Source organism: Myotis daubentonii, chromosome 12, assembly GCF_963259705.1.
Source record: "Myotis daubentonii chromosome 12, mMyoDau2.1, whole genome shotgun sequence".
Lineage (NCBI taxonomy): Eukaryota > Metazoa > Chordata > Mammalia > Chiroptera > Vespertilionidae > Myotis > Myotis daubentonii.
In genome coordinates this window covers 22,677,864-22,696,424 of record NC_081851.1, presented here as the reverse complement: position 1 = coordinate 22,696,424, position 18,561 = coordinate 22,677,864, and the positions used below count along the sequence as shown (strand labels likewise).

General features: G+C 51.8%; 1 long non-coding RNA gene across 1 annotated transcript; it reads left to right on the top strand.

Annotated features, from left to right (window-relative positions):
• The first annotated feature begins 14,701 nt into the window (after positions 1 to 14,701).
• On the top strand, positions 14,702 to 18,134 carry LOC132213772 (uncharacterized). Its single transcript, XR_009448061.1, has 3 exons — positions 14,702 to 14,951; positions 16,719 to 16,841; positions 17,614 to 18,134. It is a non-coding gene; the product is annotated as an uncharacterized LOC132213772 (long non-coding RNA).
• The last annotated feature ends 427 nt before the right edge of the window (positions 18,135 to 18,561 follow it).

Here is an 18,561-nt window from a genome sequence, read left to right as displayed (position 1 = left end):
TCAAATAAAAGGGTTTTGTGATCCAATAAGTTTGAAGACCAGGAAACAAAAATGCTTTAATTTCTTTCCTGCAGGACTTCTCAGTGCCTTACTGTGCGGTGGCACTCCCAGCAGCGCTTCTCAGCTTTCTGAGACTGTGGGTGGAGTTTGTTCAGGAAGACCGCGAGGGCGCGCACCCTGGGCAGTGAGGTTGTGAGGACCTGCGCCAGCGCCCAGACCCGGGCCTGCTCACAATGCCGGTTCCTCCTGCCCCCGGCCCTCTTCCCCTCCAGCCACTCTGGCTTCCCCGTAATTGTCTTCCCATATGTGTCCTGTCTGGCTCGGCAGAGCTCTGGCCGCTGACTTCCGGAATCCTAAGGCCTCTCGGAGGCCTGTGTGTCCCGAGATTGCCTCTGCTCTCTGGCAGCCATCTCTGTGCATCCGGAATGAGAAGTACAAAGGCCAGTGGCCAGACTGGCACCGCTGGCCTCATGCGGTGGTTCCACGCTCCGCTCCCTTTGTCTGCCACGCTCCATGCTCCGTGGCCGGGACCTCGGGGGTCTAGGAACCTGGCTGCTCAGAGTTCACGCCAACAGGCATTTAAAGCAGAACAAAGCATGGTTTTCACAATGGCTGCCAGGGTCAGGCACGGTGGACCTCCCACTGCACCCTGCGATTTAAGTGCTATTTTCTTTGATTCTAAGATGTCATCAATTGTAAGAGACACCATTGTTTTAAAAACAGATTTTTTCCTTTTTTTCTTTTTCTTTTTTTTTTTTTGGTGGGAGGGAGAAAGAAAAAAGAAATGGCACATGGAGTGTACCCACTAATTGTAAGACATATCCTGATTCCAGAATAATTAAAATCTGAACAATTGTGTGCCTTGGAATTGAGGAAACAGAGTCTTTCTCCAGGTCAGGGCTGGCTTCCGTTTCATGGCTGAGGAAGCTGAGGTGCAGGCTCTAAGGGGGGTCAGGAGGCTGGTGCTGGGGACAGGGCGGGGGCCGGGCTCAGCATGTGCTCAGTGAGAGGAGGTGAGTCAGGCCCGCCTCCACCTCTTTGGTGGGATCATGGGTCCTGTCGGGAGGCCATGTGTCTCCTGCAACTTTCCAGAAGGAAAGCGGTGCTGTGTCCCATGTGTTAACTCAGAAACATGGCAGGACTGTCCCAATGCATATGAAGCCAGCTCTGTAGACAGGACCCATAGCATTGCTCCTTTTCTGCAATGACATAAAGTCACCTCTCATCACAGAGATCAAATAAAAATGGAAATTTGACACAGACAATAGTGTGGTGAAGGCCTGGGAGGGGGGGTGGGTGTGGGCTAAAAGGAGTCAGTAGGGGAGAAAAGGGGACATCTGGAATACTTTCAACAATATAGATGATTTCTTTGTTTTTAATGAAAATTTACTTGGGGTATTTGGAGTAATTCTGAACAGACAAGGACCCTTTCGGTCCCACCTCACAGGTGACTGACTCACCTCCACTTCGTTCAGGAAAGCCTGTCCCATGTCCCAGGCTCCTTCACTCCGGTTCCCACAAGCACTCTGTCACACCACAGGTGGAGGCAGGTTGGGCAGCTCCCAGGGGCCCCCGGCAATAGGATGGCCAAGGAGGGATGCGTAGGCTGAGAGAAGGCCTGGGCAGGATGACCCGCTGTGGGGCGGCCCCAGGACGGGATGGTGGGAGCCTTCATGGAGGAGGAGGTGTTCGAGGTGAGTCTTACAGAGCAGGTGTGGGGTAGGGCTGGAGGTGTCAGACGCAGCAACCCAGGCTGGACTGCAGGGAGGACTTCGCTGCTGGCGCTGCAGGCTGGGGGTGTGGGCAGAGCAGGGCGATCGGAGCTGAGTGGGCTGTGAAGGGAGTTTGGACTTTCTCCTCTCAATCAGCATCACTTTCTTGCTGAGTGATTTTTGTACCTTGTTTTCAACGAACCAGCAACGGCACTTCCCATGCTGTGTCTTCTGGGGCTGTGGCCCCGGACTTACAGTCCAGCACTCTTCTCACAGATGGCGCGCAACCCCAACCCCCCCGGGGGGCAGAGCTCCCACACAGACACCCCCCCGGGGTCCCCTCTGCTGCAGTCCTTCCCTCAGGGCAGCGCAGGGCTCCCCACTCATCCCTCCCAGGTCCAAACCTCTTACTACACACACGCCCTCATCCTGTCACCTGCTGACCGGTCTTCACAGGTTTGTTTGTGTCTCTGTCTGGCTTGCTGCTCAGAAGGCATCCTGGCGCTTAGCAGATGGGCAGAGCGATTGCTGTTGTCGAATGACACCATTTTCTGAGTTCTTCCACATCGATTATTTTGACAGATTTTCCTTATTTTTTCTGATTTCCCGATGGGGAAAGCATCTAGAAGAGGCTGCAAGTCGGCATTTGGGTTAGGAAAAGGGAGGGAGGGCGCAGAACCCGTGCCTCCCCCACCTTGGCGGTGACCTGCAGGAGGAGGTCTGGCCTCTGGCCTCATGCAGGAGCCCGCCTCCCGGGACGCGGCAGCCTCCTCTCCAGACAGGCCAGCCGCCTGCCCCTGGATGTGGCCGTGGTAGCCGAGGTGGGATCCGTTCCCTGGTGAGCAGGCCCCACATGCGAGGTCTGAGGCGAGATTTGGGGTGGCGGGCGTGTGAAACTGCAGAGGCCAACTCTGGCTCCCCCGGAACCCTCACCCCCTCCAGCGGTTTCCCCAGCCAGGAGGAGGTGGCCAGGGGACGCACCCTGAGCAGGGGAACAGGAGGCAGAATAAGGCAGCAGGGGGTGGCCAGGACTGAAAACGGGCCCTCTATCTGGACTTCTGTCCCCCACTAGATGGCGGGAGAGCTGGCAGCAGAGCGGCCAGGGCCTGGCCCCAGTGTGGCCAGGGGGCCCAGCACCCACCTGGACCTGAGCATGTGCCCGTGGCCATCCCCCCTGACGTGGTTCTGCTCCAGGCCCGCGGTCCCGTGGCGCTGGGACGGCGTGTGCTGAAGCCACCACCACGCGCACTGAGCCAGACGGGGTAGGCCCGGCAGAGACGAGTGTCAGAGGGTAGTCCCTGTCACCCTCCTGCTGGCGGGACACCCTTACGACACGCAGACACCCTGTGACTCTGAGGATGTCACACACACTCTGTTAAGACCCTTTGGAAATCGGGGTCCCGAGGCCGGACCTCTCCGGATCACTCCCCGGAAGCACTGAGGGCTCCCTGGCACTTTCACACCCAGACGAGCGGGAGCCTGGTCAGTGCTTTGCCGAAGCCCCACTGTCCGTGGCTAAGCCCGGCTCTGACAGCCCCCGAGGAGCCCTCCACGCTCCCCTGCCCAGGAGAGGCCCCACCACGCAGGGCACAGAAGTCCTGGAGAGAAATCGCTCTCTTCATGTGACCATTTGAAATGGTCCCCAGTGCAGGGGAGGGTGCTTTTAAGCCGTAAGAACAGCACTGGCCACCCCAGGGCTCAGAGGGGAGCAGAGATATGCAGTGAGGGTCTTTCTCTTTCTCTCCTTCGCTTTAGGAGAAACAACGGGGGTGGGGGGCGGGGGAGGAGGGTTCTGTGGTAGGCAGTCTCAGAGACGGCCCTGTGACTCCATGGCCCGCGGTGACCCCATGGCCCCCAGTGACCCCATGGCCCCCGGTGACCCCACAGCCCCAGCAGACAGCGGGGCTCCGTGAAAGCACTGACCGCTATGTCAGGCTCCGCTGGTCTGGGTGTGGAAGTGCTGGGGTCCTGAGGGAGCCACGGTCGCCTTGCAGGGAGCCCCCCAGTGCTTCTGGGGAGACCTGGGGGTGGGGTGGACCACGTGACTTGCTTCTGACGATTGAACAGGGCAGAGGGGGTGGCATCACTGCTGATGTTGAGCTATGAGAAGACTGGCTTCCACCCTGGGTGCTCTCTTACCTGCTCTGGGATGACAAGGCCTAGCGGGCTGGTCACAGTGTCTGAGCGTCAAGAGGCAGCCTGTGGAGCGGCCCAGGGTGAGGGGCACAGAGGGACACCCACCGGGGGAGCTTGGGAACAGACCCTTGGGCCCCAACGCAGGCCTTCGGAAGCCTCTAGAGCCCCAGCCAGTGGCTTGACTGCCACGTCATGAGAAACCTTGAGTTTTAGGCGTCCAGCCGTGTTCATGTCCTGACGAGAGAAACATGGATGTGAGAGAGGAACACGGGCCATTGGCCTCCTGTACACGCCGTGGCTGGGGGTCGAACCCACAACCTGCGTATGTGCCCTGACCAGGACTCGATCCCACCACCTTCCTGTGGACGGGACAATGCTGCAACCCATGAGCCACACTGGCCAGGGCGAAATGGGTGTTGTTTTAAGGGGCCAAGTTTGGGTCACTTGTTACACAGCAAAAAAATTCTCTAGCCCCTTAGCCTGACAAGAAGTGGACAAGGGCGAGAGAGTGAGATTCTGGTGAAAATGAGACAGGCCCAGGTGCCACGGTGAGCATCGAGCATCTGAGGACTTCAGGAAAGGACGAGCAGGGGCGTTCAGGGTTTGAGAAGAGGCACAAGGGGCCACGTGGAGCCCGCAGTTGCACCGACCACGGGGGATGGGAGGGCAGGGCGGGGCGGGGAGGGTGGGGAGAGGGGAGGAGGTAATCCCAGCCCGAGCCTCTGTTTCCTGGTGCGGCTTCGGCAGCCTCTCCCACCCTCAGGAGCAGCCCCGGATGTCGCCGCAGAGGAGAGCCGCCTGTTCATAAAGCTGACCTCCATGGACCTGCAGAGGTGGATCGGTTTGCTCTTTGGGTGACTTGGGGTGAGCTGTGACTTTCAGGGCCTACAGAAGGGGGTCCTCAGAGCATCCATCTCATGGGGCCACTGGGAGCACTAGGGGCGCGAACACAGGCGGAGCGGTCAGCATCCTGCATGCACGTGGTGAGCCACAGTCGCATTAGCTGTTACTCTTAATGAGCTTTACGTTGTTCCTGCTCCGTATGGCTGACGTCTGTCTGCCCACAGCAGCCTCAGGGCGCTGTAGTTGGCTCTGTTTCTGCCAGTTTTGTGGCAACAGGAGAGCTTGAGGGGACCCAGCGAGTAAGGGAACGAGGTCAGAGGTGATGCTGCCTTCGGCTGGGCACTGCTTCCGCCTCCAGCCGGGGCCACCGTGGTCGGCTGCCTGTGCGGAGGGGGCGGGGGGGGGGGGGGCGGCAGTCTGCGTGTGGTGTTGTTACAGGGTCCCAGGAGCCAAGACGCAGGCATGGTTACAGGTGGGTTAACAGAGGCTCCGAGAGGCTAAGTGACAACCTCAGAGCTTCTAAGCACAGGGGTGCCAGCCATGACTCAGATGACTCTGTCTGCCTCTGAAATGAGCAGATTTTCTCATCAGTGTTATTTAAAGACTAGAGGCCCGGTGCATGAAATTCATGCAAGGGTAAGGTCCCCAGGCCTGGCCGGTGATCAGGGCTGACCAGGTTCCCGTCTCCCCGCCTCCTCCTTCCCTCGTTCCCTCAGCACCCCCCCCCACCACCACTGGTCACCCACCATGTTCTACACCGCCCCCTGGTGATCAGTGCACATCATATCGAGCAATTGAACTCCCGTCTCCTGGCTGAGGGGACAATTTGCATATTAGCCTTTTATTATATAGGATAACCTACAGCTCGGACTCTGTGCATTTCTTCCACACCTTTCGGCGGTCTCAGTCCTACTGACAAAACCAGAAGGGCGGGAGACACCGCAGCCTCTGTTCTGTCCTCCTGAGTGTCAGGCAAGGACTGGGCAATGTCCCTGCCTTCAGCCATCTCGAGTGACAGAGCAAGTGAGCACAGGAGCCAGGAGCCCGGCTGGCGGTGAGCATTGCACACTCCAAGATGCTGAGGAACCGCGAGTTGAGTGACCTCGCTGACGTGAGAACCCATGTGCCCAGGCTCTGCAGAGGTTTTGAAGAGCACTGTAAATGGGTGGATGGCTGATGGCTGATGGATGACGGATGGGTAAATGTGTGTGTACTTACAGAAGATCAGAGCACACATGGTCATACTACAATACAAAGGGAATCATAACTAAGCTCCCCAAATAGAAAGCAGGCTGTGGGTTCTCTGGCCACCATGGAGTAAAGCTTGGGTCAACTACAGAAAACATGGCCACGTTAACAAGCCAATCGAAGTGTGGCATGTCCTGGCTACACGAAAAAGACTTGCAGAGCTGCCGGGTTCCCATGTGACAGTTAAGCGGAAGGTTTCCCTAAGAATCTAGGAGTTGGGGGTCCTGAGCCTTGGTGAGCAGGATCTGGATTCTTGGCACAGATCTCCTAAAATCCTCAGAATTTACTGTCTCTTTTTGCACATGGATGACCATGGGAAGGACGCAGATAGCTGTAGGATGAGGCTAGTCAGTCCGTAAAACCAACCCAGGATGAGAGAATGAGAACTTTCAGTCCCACCCCAACTCCTGGGAGGGAGAGGGGTGGCGATTGAGTTCCGTCACCAGTGGCCAGTGGTTAACCAATCACACCTGTGCCACAGGACTACTAAGAACCCCCAAGTCAGGGAGTCTGGGCTTGCGGGAGGTGCGCTGTGGAGCTGATGGGAAGGTGCCCACCAGGGCGGGTGTGTGTGGCAGCCCCTTGCCCTTTCCTAGGCCGAGCCCTGGCCATCGCCTCCATGCGGCTGCTCCTGAGTTGTATTCTTTATAATAAGCCAGTATTATAAGGAGTGCATTTTCCTTAGCTCTGTGAGCTGTTCTAGCAAATGTTTGGACCTGAGGAAGGGGCAGGGGGAGCCCCGACTTTGTGGTCAGCCAGGCAGAAGCGAGGACAGCCTGGGCACCTCGTTTGCAGCTGGCAGTCTTGGGGGTCCAAGCCTTCACTGTGGGGGCTTCTCTAACTCTGCTAGTTAGTGTCTGAACGGACTTGAGTTTGCAGCTGGTGTTGGAGAGCTGGTATCGAAACAATGTATTTGGTGTCAGGAAGTACCACATGGGGAGACACAGGCTGCCTGGCTCAGCCTCATCTAAGCAGTGAGGGAGCCAGAGAGAGGGCAGCAGCCTGGTCCCCTCACCCCTAAAATTCTTATCAGAGCCAAGGCAGCACACCCAGCCCCTCCTCTCTGCTGATGTTCGTTTTTGCTCATTTTCCAACTAGGCACTTTCCACACATAGCAGGGGGCATCTGTCCCACAGAATTCTTGTGTTCATGCCCATGCATGATGCTATGAGAATTCTATATAATAAAGAGGTAATATGAAAATTGACTATCACTCCAACACAAGATGGCCACCCCCATGTGGTCAAAGATGGCCGGCAGAGGAGGGCAGTTAGGGGTGACCAGGCCAGCAGGGGTGGGCAGTTAGGGGTGAACAGGCCAGCAGGGGAGGGCAGCTGGGGGCAATTGGGCTGGCAGGGGAGCAGTTAGGCATCGATCAGGCTGGCAGGGGAGTGGTTAGGGGATGATCAGGCTGGCAGGCAGAAGCAGTTAGGGGCAATCAGGCAGGCGAGCGGTTGGGAGCCAGCATCCTGGATTGTGCGAGGGATGTCCGACTGCCCATTTAGGCCTGAACCAGGTGGGACATCCCTCGAGGGGTCCCAGATTGGAGAGGGTGCAGGCTGGGCTGAGGGACACCCGCCCCTGCACGAATTTCGTGCACTGGGCCTCTAGTATCCAATATTCATGGTGGTGTTCTCATCTTAAAGTGGGTGTTCACTTCTGCTGCTGTGCAGAGGCATGGAAAGTGGCTTTTGACTGACATTTCGTTTTGCACTTGCTTGGCTGTGTGATTTGAATTAAAAACCATCACCTCTCGGAGACTCGGTTTCCTTTCTGTACAGTGGTGGTCCTAACACCCAGGCCAGAGGCCCTCCCCTGAGCGAACACAGGCCAGAGCCCAGCCCCGTGCCAGTCCATGGAGCCATTCGATACGGAGCAGGAGTGGGTGTTCCACGGTCTTGTGACCCAAATACGCTTGCCGTCTTATCTGTAAGACCAAGTTCAACCCACAGGTCGAACTAAATGACACAGGAAGGTGATGATGGACTAATACTGAAAGTGCCAGCTTCCACCAGGGATGGGCAGCCTCTGAGGCCAGGGCTGAGCCGCAGGGGCATGGTGGGCAGAGGAGAGCTGCCTCCGTCCACTCCCGCTTTAGCTGAAGGGCCCTGAGCCCCAGGCTCTGGGAAGCTCCCCGGAATTCCAATCGGGGTTTGCAGTGCCTCCTGGGATCTGCGCCGGGCCCCGCGCTGGGCCGGGACGCACACTTCCACTTACTAAGCCCAGCGCTCCTCTGGCCTCACATCACGCGCCTCAATATCTGGCTTTCACTTCCCTACATCTGCCTGTTTGTTGGGAAGGACCAAGAGGCCCCCCGTTTGCCTTCGTACCAGCCAGCGTCTTTGTTTCCAGACTCAACGCAGTTTCTTCACAGCGTTGGTCCATCCTCCAGCTCTTCCTGTGGTCCCCGCCCAGGCGCACCCCTGCGCTCCTGTTGTGGGGAATGTCCCAGAACCAGCATGGGCTGTGCCGGCGGAGGGGCAGAGGGGGGGAGCTGGAAGGGGGGAAGAGGCGGGGGGGGGGGGCAGGCCTCAGGTCCCGACAGGCTGGCTGTCCTTCTCATCTGCATTTGGTGTCCCCTTTCACCAGTCATGACAAGGCCTTGATGGGGACCCCTGCAGGTCCCATGTCTGGGCTCCTCTGCAGGCTCCGGTCCATGTGCTGTCCCTCCTTCCCAGGCAGACCGAGAGCCGTGGGGCACGGGCCTTATCCAGGAGGCTCCCTGCTCTCCTGCCTGACAATTAAAGTGAGGACTAAGCTACTGCCTTGTCTCCTTACACTCACTTTGGTTCAGTAGCTATTTGCCTAGCCCAGTGGTCGGCAAACTCATTAGTCAACAGAGCCAAATATCAACAGTACAACGATTGATATTTCTTTTGAGGGCCAAATTTTTTAAACTTAAACTATATAGGTAGGTACATTGTTATTAACTTAATCAGGGTATTCCTAAGCTGGCCTTTGCTAAAATAATAATAAAGCCACCAACACAAAAGAATTACAATTCTTAAATTGATGACAAAAATACCTGTAGGATTTGCAGCTGGTTGGAAAAATACAGGTAACTTTATGCTTCGAGTAGGTACTTTTGTCACCCGCGCACGATTTGCGGATGCGACTAGCACTAACCACTGCACGTGAGACTGCTGACTGACTGGCTCACTCAACTCGTGCATGAATCATGCGCGCCTCCCCTGCGCTGCATATCCCACAGCCCGCCTGCACCGCGTCTCCCGTCGCCTGACCGACACCCCCCACTTCTTCTAATGCCACTTCTTCAAAATAGACTTGCCCAGGCCGAAAACCGACTTCTGCGCATGGGCCACGAAGTTTCAATCACACTGTATGTGCGCGCCTGCACGTGGTATTTTGTGGAAGAGCCACACTCCAGGGGCCAAAGAGCCTCATGTGGCTCACGAGCCGTGGTTTGCCGACCACTGGCCTAACCCATCCCAGCTCTTGTGGGTCCCTGGGAACCTGGGGAAGGAGACAGCTGGCTCTGGCTGGCTTCCTATCAGAACTAAGAGAAAAACACACAGAGAAAAGGCATCTGAGCACTTTAACTTGTGCAGAGGCTGGTCCGGCTGGCATGGCTCAGGGGTTGAGCATCGACCTATGAACTAGGAGGTCACGGTTCGAGTCCCTGTCAGAGCACATACCTGGGTTGTGGGCTCGATCCCCAGTGTGGGGCATGCAGGAGGCAACTGATCAATGATTCTCTCTCACCATTGATATTTCTATCTCTCTCCCTCTCCCTTTCTCTCTGAAATCAATAAAAATATATTTTTTAAAAAAATAAAATGTGCAAAGGCTGGAGATGACTCCTCCCACGTGACTCACCTGCAGGACACCCTGCAGGGCCACCTGCCGAGGCCTCAGGTTTTAAGAATAGCCCTGGTCGGGGACCGGCGCACAGTGGAAATTCTCAGCCCTATTTCCTGCTACTGCCACGGCCCTTTTCTCATTTCTCAACCCCATTTAAGGAACACGATGAAAATATTTGGTATGAACAAATGCTTTTTAAAAAAAACAAAAACACTCTTTGCAAAAACAAAGCAAACTAAACTCAGGCAAGAGGTGGCCGAACCCATACCTTGATGAGCCTTGTTTACAGCACATGCCCCTGTGCCTCATCCCCCTGAGCCTGAGAGCCACGCAGAAGGCCAGACAAGGGAAGTTAAATGCCAACCGATTCTTGGAAGGAGACACTGCGATGCCTGCCCTTTAGGATTTCCAGTGCTGGGGTCATACGGGTCAACCCACATGCATGATTCAGATCTTTTCCTGTCCATAGGTCTCTTGGGAGGAAAACATAACTCATATGAGGGACATGGGCCAACCCATCTCTGGAGAAAAGTACCACCACGCTGTAGAGCAGTGGTTCTCAACCTTCTGGCCCTTTAAATACAGTTCCTCATGTTGTGACCCAACCATAAAATTATTTTTGTTGCTACTTCATCACTGTAATGTTGCTACTGTGATGAATCGTAATGTAAATATCTGATATGCAGGATGGTCTTAGACGACCCCTGTGAAAGGGTCCATTCGACCGCCAAAGGGGTCGCGACCCACAGGTTGAGAACGGCTTCTGTAGAGCCATCAATGACCACAGCCCCAAAGCCTCATGAATGGCCCCCGCGCGGCCGTGTTGAGCAGACAGCCCTCCTCTGCACTCTGGTATACGTGGGGCCCCAGCCTCTGGGTTCCCACTTTGTGCCTGACTCATCGTACCACAGGGGGGTTCACTGCACCTGTCACCCTGTGTTTGGTTTGTCCCTGGGGCTCCTGCTCTGTGTGTAGCAGTGATTATCACCAGCAGGGAGGAACACCCCAAGGTTGCCGCCTGCTCCTTGGGGGGCTTATTTTTCCAGTAGCTCCTCTGACACACATACACCTCCCTATACACTTCTTTTGGGGATACTTTTTGTTGTTTTTAATCCTCACCTGAGGATGTTTTTTCCATTGATTTTTAGAGAGTGGAAGGGAAGGTGGCAGGGATGAGGGAGACAGAGACAGAGAGAGACATCTGTGTGAGAGACACATCAATTAGTTGCTTCCTGCACGCACCCCCACTGGGGCCGGGAAACGAACCTACAACCCAGGTACCTGCCCTTGACTGAGAATCGAAACCGAGATCCTTGGGATCACTGGCGAACAGTCTAACTACTGAGCCACACCAGCCAGGGCTTGGGAGATATTTTAAACCTGTGAACAGGTAGGTATACAGAAGTATATGACAAACACCCACATATTGTTTCAGGCCTTTAAAAATAGTAAATAAGATGTTACAGACACAGCTGATGGCTTCCCTGACCGCATTCCTCATCCCCACTTCTCTGAGATATCCCAATCTTGAATTCAGTGTGTATTAATTTCAAGCATAGGTTTTAGATTTTCCTACGGTGCTCATCCATAAATAATACATAGTATTGTTTTATGCTTTTAAATCTTATGGAAATTTACGCTACTGTATATATCCTTCTGAACCTTGGTTTTGTCACTCACCAGTGTTTTTAGATTTATCCATGCAGGTACATGTTGCTCTAACTCATTTATTCTAACTGCTGTCTAATAGTCTATGTGTGCAGGTGTCATAGTTAATTCATCTGTTTCCTATTGATGGTTTTCCAGTTCCTTTTGACTTTTCACTGCTACACACAAGGCTACAGTCAATATGTATGCACATATGTGTGAGTTTCTCCAGTGTGTACCTCCGCCCTCCAAAAGGATGGCCCCACGCCATAGCATCAGCACAGTGTGAGTTCCCAGTGCTTCCCATGCGTGTCAACACTTGGTACTGGTGAAAGGGCGAGGGCTACGCCCTCCATCTTGCCCCAGATCCTCCATTTTTGGGCAGCAGCCTTAGCCATGTGCTCGGCAAGGAGCTTCTTCCCGGAAGCCCAAGCCTCTGCTAGCCACACGTAGGATTTCTTTAAACTAACCAATGACAATCAAGGGAAGTGTGCGTCATAGACACAACCACATCCTGTGTAACAAGACCCCGACTTGTGCCTGGCCAATCGACAGGGCCCACAGTCCTCTCTCCTCCCCTTACTCCAACCCCCCTATAAAACCCCTCTCCCCACAGAGCTCTTGCTCTCTCTCTGCCTCCTGCTGCTGCGTCAGCGAGTGTGGTAGACGGGGAGCTCGAGCTAGCTTGAATAAAGGCTCTTTTGCTTTTGCATCGGACTCGGCTCCCTGATGGTCTTTTGGGGATCCTGAAATCTGGGCTTAACACTGGCAGATGAACACTTTGGCCAATCTGATGCATTAGAGATTGTGATGGTTAACCTTATGTGTCAGTTTGGCCAGGCCTATTCTTGGTGTTTCTGGGGAAATGTTTCTGGATGAGATTTACATTAAAGATGGAGGACTTTGAGTAAAGTAAACAGCCCTCAATAATGTGGGTGGGCCTTATCTCATCAGCTGAAGCCTGAATAGAGCAAAAGACCGACTTCCGCAAGCAGGAGAGAATTCTCCAGCAATATAGTTTTCAGACTTCATCTGCAACATCATGTCTCGCCTGGGTCTTCAACCTACTGGTCCACCCCACACATTTTGGACTTGCCAACCACCACAATCATGTGAGCCAATTCTTTAAAATAAATCTCTTTCCAAATATTTACACATCTTATTGGTTCTATTTTGCTGGATAACCCTGCCTAATACAGAGATGGTATCTCTTTGTTGTGTAAGTTTGCATTTCTCTGGTTGACCATCTAATCAAATGTTACTTTGACATTTGGGTGGCCTCATCCATGACTTGTCCAGATTTTTAGGTTGAGCTATTCGTGTTATTTTTTTCATTGATTTGTAGGTGTTCACATATTCCAGATCCTGGCTCTTTGTCAGCATTGCAAATATCTGTATCAGGCTTGATATTTAACCTTTTTTATGAACAATGCTTTAAAAAGTTTAATCCAATCCTATTTGTTATAATAAGTAGCCCATTAATTTTTGCATTAAAGTTTGTCTTTTTGTAACTAGTTTGAGAAAACAATTTCTTACTCTGAGATTATAAAGATAGTCTTCTATATTTTCTTCTAAATTGTTAAAGTACTTTCTTTTTACACTTAGGTATTTGATAAACATAGATTTTATTTTTGCATGTGTTGTGATAGTATCTAACTTATTCTTGTATGAATAACATATTATTCCCAAGTTATTTATTGAATGAATCCACCTCCTTTTTACTAATCTGTTATGATCTTTCTGTCATCTGTCAAATTTCTACCTGCATAGGGAAGTGTCTGAGTTCTCTGCTTTTCTACTGATCTGTTTGCGATCTCTGTACCAATATTTCACCATCTTCAGTACTATCACTTTACAATCAGTCTCTGTGGTTATCAGCTTGTTTGAATTTTTAAAAAATACCCTTTGGTATTTGGATAAAGTTGTCTTGAATTTAGAGAGTAATTAAGGGAAGATTGACATCTTTGCTGATAAAGTCTAGTTTCTCATTCAAGACAAGGAAAATCACTCAGCTGACTCATAGTTTCTTTCATGGCCCAAGTTTTCTCCAAAAAAAAGCTCCCTCAAACCTAAGTCAAAACCAAAACAACTTGCACATTTTTTGTTAAATGTACACAGAGAGATCTTCTAGTTTTGTTGCCAGTATAAATGAGATATTTTTTCCTGTTGTTTTTCTAATGGTATAACTAATCCATAAAATGGGACTGACATTTGTATGTGGATATTACATCTAGCATATTTGCTGGACTCTTTCCATTGGAATAGTTTATGTGAAAATCCTCTGGAGTCTTCTATATAAGTTATCATATTTCCTGCAAATAAAAACATTTTTGCTTACGTTTATTTCTGTAGCTTGTTTTATTGCCTTCGGTGTGGTTTCCTGGGTGTTGACACATTGATAAGGCACCTCCTGTTTTGTTCCTGAGTTGATGGGCAGCTTCCCAAGTTGTACCCTTAGTTACAACGTTTGCTGTACATTTCTGGCACATATTTGATCATGTTCACGAAGTTCCCTATAATTCCTATTTTGAACCCTCAGCTCATTCACCTTAAAGCTTATATTTTAAAAATAAATTTTCACTTACTTGTTTACCTCTAAATATTCTTTGAGTAGTCAGCCACATATTGGTGCAGAATACTTGTGTTACCAGTCCATCCCCCCAATTTCCATTGTAATTTCCTCTTTAACATCCGAGTTATTGAGTCACAAACATACAAGTTGATTTCTAATTTAATTGGGTTTTGCTTAGAGAATAGGATTTGTGTGATTTTGGGTGAATTCTAGCACTTGTTGAGTCTTTCTTTGTGACTTAGTGTGTGGCCAACTTTTTAAATCACCTATGTGCTTTGGTTGCAGTTTTGGGTACGTACACACACACACACACACACACACACACAGCCATTTGTATAATGCCTGTTACTTTTATTTCCCAAATCTTTTCTATCCTAATTTCTTCCCAGTTGCTTGCCTCACCAATTTCTGATAAAGTTCGATGAGTCAAAACCTTTGCCTTTGTCAGGGTTGGGAGCTAGGCACCACAGGATGTGCCCCTGTGGAATGCAGATGGTTTTGAGCTAAAGGCAGCTGAGACCCTGAGGGCTCAAAAGAAACTTCTGCTCCCTCCTTAACTACCAAGAAGAATTTAAATTAGGAGCCTGGCCCGAGATAAGAGTTAAAACCAGAGATGACTTTTGACCTAGCTCTAAGGCAGGGCAAACTGCTAATTACTTAACATGGCTCTCCCTGCAGTGGCCCTTTAAGCCCCGAGGCACCTCACCTCGTCTGTCTCAGGGTGCCCTCTGTGCCCATGCTCCCTTTCTGCCTCGGAGCCTTGTGCATGTGGGGTCCGATGCTCTCATGCCTGCGGGTTCCCATACATATGTACGTATGAAACTGGGTCGTTTTCTCCTGTGACTCGGTCTCCCGCCTGTGATCATTAGACCAGGCGGAAGAAGCTTGAGGGGAGAGAGCAGTTGTTCCCGGCCCCACAACTTGCAGTGCTGCCTGTTTGCTCGCTGTGCTTTGAGGTGTGCCTGTGTTAGGTGCGTACATTTAGAGCTATAATGGCTTCTGAGTGGCTTGGTGTCTTGGTGATTATGTGGTTTCGCTCCTTATATTATAGTTTGTTTGTTATTGCTAGCAATTGCGTAGTGTATGTTTTTCCATCCCTTTATTTTTAGCCTTTCTATGTGGTTTTGTCTCAGATGGTGTCTTGGAAGCAGGATATAGCTAGATTCTCTAGAAATCCAATCTGATAATTTCTCTCTTGGAGTAGGTAAGTTTAAGTCTATTTATAGCTGCTAGAATTACTGGTATTTTTCAATGTATTATTATTTTGCGATTATGTGTTTTGTGTGCTTTTAAAAAAAAATTCTCTTTTCTTCTTTCCTGTTTTCTCTTACTCTGTTACCCAGTGAGAACTGGAGTGAAGATGTGAAGGGGTTTGTCTGGGTCCTGAGACCATGAGGGAATCCCACCCGGGACATGGGCGCAGGCCACTGCCTGCTTCCTCAGCAGAGGGCAGCTGAGCTGCTGGCTCTGAGTCCTCAGCTCTTGCACGAAGCATGATGCTAACTTAAGACTCATCCTGGCCCCGTCATTCTGTTCCTAAGTTCATTTTGCCCTTAACTTTACTGGACACCTGCTCTGTGCCTGGCAGCAGCCATGGGACTAGTGTTGCCTTTTGGCAACGACTAGCTGAAGCAGACAGGCAGCCATCCCTTCTCCTTACTCCACGCCAGCACTGTCCTCACCAGGGCTAACTAGGGTGAGGCAAGTGAGGCTCCAGGGGAAAAATTTAAAAAGGCACTCACTTCAGGCTCCACTCTGCACTGGCAGGGCCCCAGGGGAAGTGCCTGGGCCCCTCGCTGGGTTAGTGTTAGGGTTAGTGTTAGAGTTAGGATTAGGGTTAGGGTTAGGGTTAGGGTTAGGGTTAGGTTAGAGTGAGCTTTCACCTGCCTTGTTCACCTATGACATTCCCCACGGCCTTAAGTTTGAGAATTGCCAAAGGCCTTCAGTGCTAGGCTCAAGCATCCCTGAAGTAGGAAATTTAGCGAAAGGCAGGATGGGAACAAATGTGTCTTTTAGAAAAATAATGGCGTCTGTGGCCTGAAAAACCCAGTGTCTTGCACTTGAAGGTTATGGATGGGAGGGTAACGGAAGGTCCTCACTGGGGGAGGGCAGGTGCGTTGAAGTAGGATCAAAAATCCCTGAGTGGTTCTATTAAGGCTTTTGGGCCCTCTGGTCAGGCTTTAGCCCGGGAGAGAGACAGGAGAAAGAGGGTCAGCTGCGGTTGAAGCCAACACAGCATGTTTAACGAATAGCAAGGGCCACCCCCTTCACCCTGCGCCCCTCAGGGGCGCCCCCACTGTCTCAGGCCTGCCTCGTTTACTGCTGCCGGATGGTTGGGGCCCAGCACAAAATGGCCCTCCATGCAGCCACCTTCCTCTTTGTTCCCAGGCTGAAAGGAGGCTGCCCCTTCACTGTGGAGATAAAAGCTAATCACAAGGCAGACCTGCCTCCAAACCCTGATGACTTCATTCACTGAGTCAGGCCCCAGGGGAAGTGTTAGCCAGCCAGAGTCGCCAGACCGGTTCAGCCCGTTCTCCCCTCCCCAGAAGGTAGCCCAGACTCAAACAAAAGCCTGGACTCCTGAATGGAGAGCATTCATAGGCCTCTGGAGTCCCTCTGCAGACCTACTGTGTGCCCTGCAGTCTGGACCTGGGATTGGAGCTGTGTTTACTCTCCGCCCTCTTTCCACCTGACCCCTCCCTACCTCCCTCTCTCTCATTACAACTTTTATCTGGCAGCACCATCACCCCGGAGACTCCCACACACAAAACCAGACCTTAAGGAGCAGAGACAGTAGCTACAAAATAAAAGTTTCTGCGTTCAGAGGCAGGCGCACCTCGGTCCTGTTCTGACAATTCCAGGTATAGGATTGGGGGACTTTATCGCCTGGCGTCCCATGAAAATGGTATAAACTTCAAGCTGTGTTAGAAATAAAAAATTCACAAGTTACTCTTGTCTGATCTGAAGTGTTAAGCAAATACTGCAGTGGCTCATCTGGAACCAACGGGGGGAGCAGAAAGCTTTCTGGGCTCTGGTCCCCTCAGACCTCGGCCCGGCACCAGTCCTGCCCCCAGAACTGGATCCTGATGGCATTACAGTCCCGAGTCTGCCGGGTGACAGGCACATGACGGGGACGTCCTGATGCCTGCAGACACTCCCCAGCCCACCCCACCCCTGGCTGAAACAGGACTGGGTGTCCGGACGCCCAGAGAGGCCACCCCAGAACTTGGTGGCGAGCAGGAAAGTCAGACCAGGGAACAAAGGCCGTACTCAGCTCTACCCTTCCCCTTCTCTGTCTTGGCTGGGACATCACAGATGTGACCTTCACTGACCACCTGTCCCCGGCTTCCTCCTGCCTAGCTTCCTGTAACTGGGAGGACCAGAAAGAAATGGCTGTCTGGAGAAGAGATGCCGTGGGCAGTCACCCACCGGCGTCAGAAGCAGAGGACCGGCCCTGTCCCTCCCCGCTTGCCCACGTTTAAGAAAAACCTCCCACCCAGACCCCATCACGGTGTCCCGTTCTCCAAGTTTGCCCGCCCTCACTTCTCGAGTGCTTACTATTGCTTCAGTAAAATTTCCGTGCTTTGCTAAACCTTCTGCCAGCTCTTGAATTCCTTCTTGTTCTATGACAAGGACCTGGATCTGGCTGAAGCCTCCCTTGGCCTCCCTGGGCACCGCCCTGCACCAGCTTTTGGTGAGCCAGCCAGGAGGCCTGCACTTCCCTCTATTTCCCATTACTGTCGTGGTGTGGAGCTAAGTCCCCTGTCTGAGGGAATGAACCTAGCGTGAGAACGTGGAGTCATGGCTGCCACTCCGGTGAGTCTGCCCTCAGCAGGGTGCAGCCAGGAGCCAGGGCTGATTACCTCAGCAACCTAATGGACCCACCCTGTTTTGCTTCTGTGTCAAACAGCACACCTTCTTTTCCTATTTTTCTCTCTTCTTTTGGGGACTGGATATGCTTAACTTTGTTCAGCAATTAGCCTCCCGTGTAAAGAGCTCTTCGGGATGTTGCATATATAGAATTCCTTGAATTGGAGCCAAGACTTGCTTTGTTTCCACTGCTCATTCACAGCCTTTGCAAAGTTCATTGAGAATCTCAACAAGTCTTCCTGCTGGGTAATTAGAAATGTAAATGAGGCTAGGGGTAATTGAAGGGAAAAACTGGCACTTTTAAAACATAAGCAGCAGACCAGTCCAGCGTGGCTCAGTGGTTGAGCATCAGCCTATGAACCAGAAGGTGACTGCTGGATTCCCAGTCAGGGCACATGCCCAGGTTGCAGGCTGGATCCCCAATGTGGGGCGTGCAGGAGGCGGCCAATCAGCGATTCTTTCTTATCACTGATGTTTCTATCTCCCTCTTCCTCTCTGAAATCACCAAAAATATATTCAAAAAATAATAATAAAAAGATAAAACTTAAGCAGCTGAAGTCACTCAACCTGATACCTTCCCTCTTCTCCTCCAGGCTCCTTACGAGTTGTTAAGAGCAAATGAAAGATCTTGTCTTCTTTACAATGATTAGTAACATTTATGTGTTTGGTAAAAACGATCCCAAATATTCATTTTAAGATCATGTGGTCTGG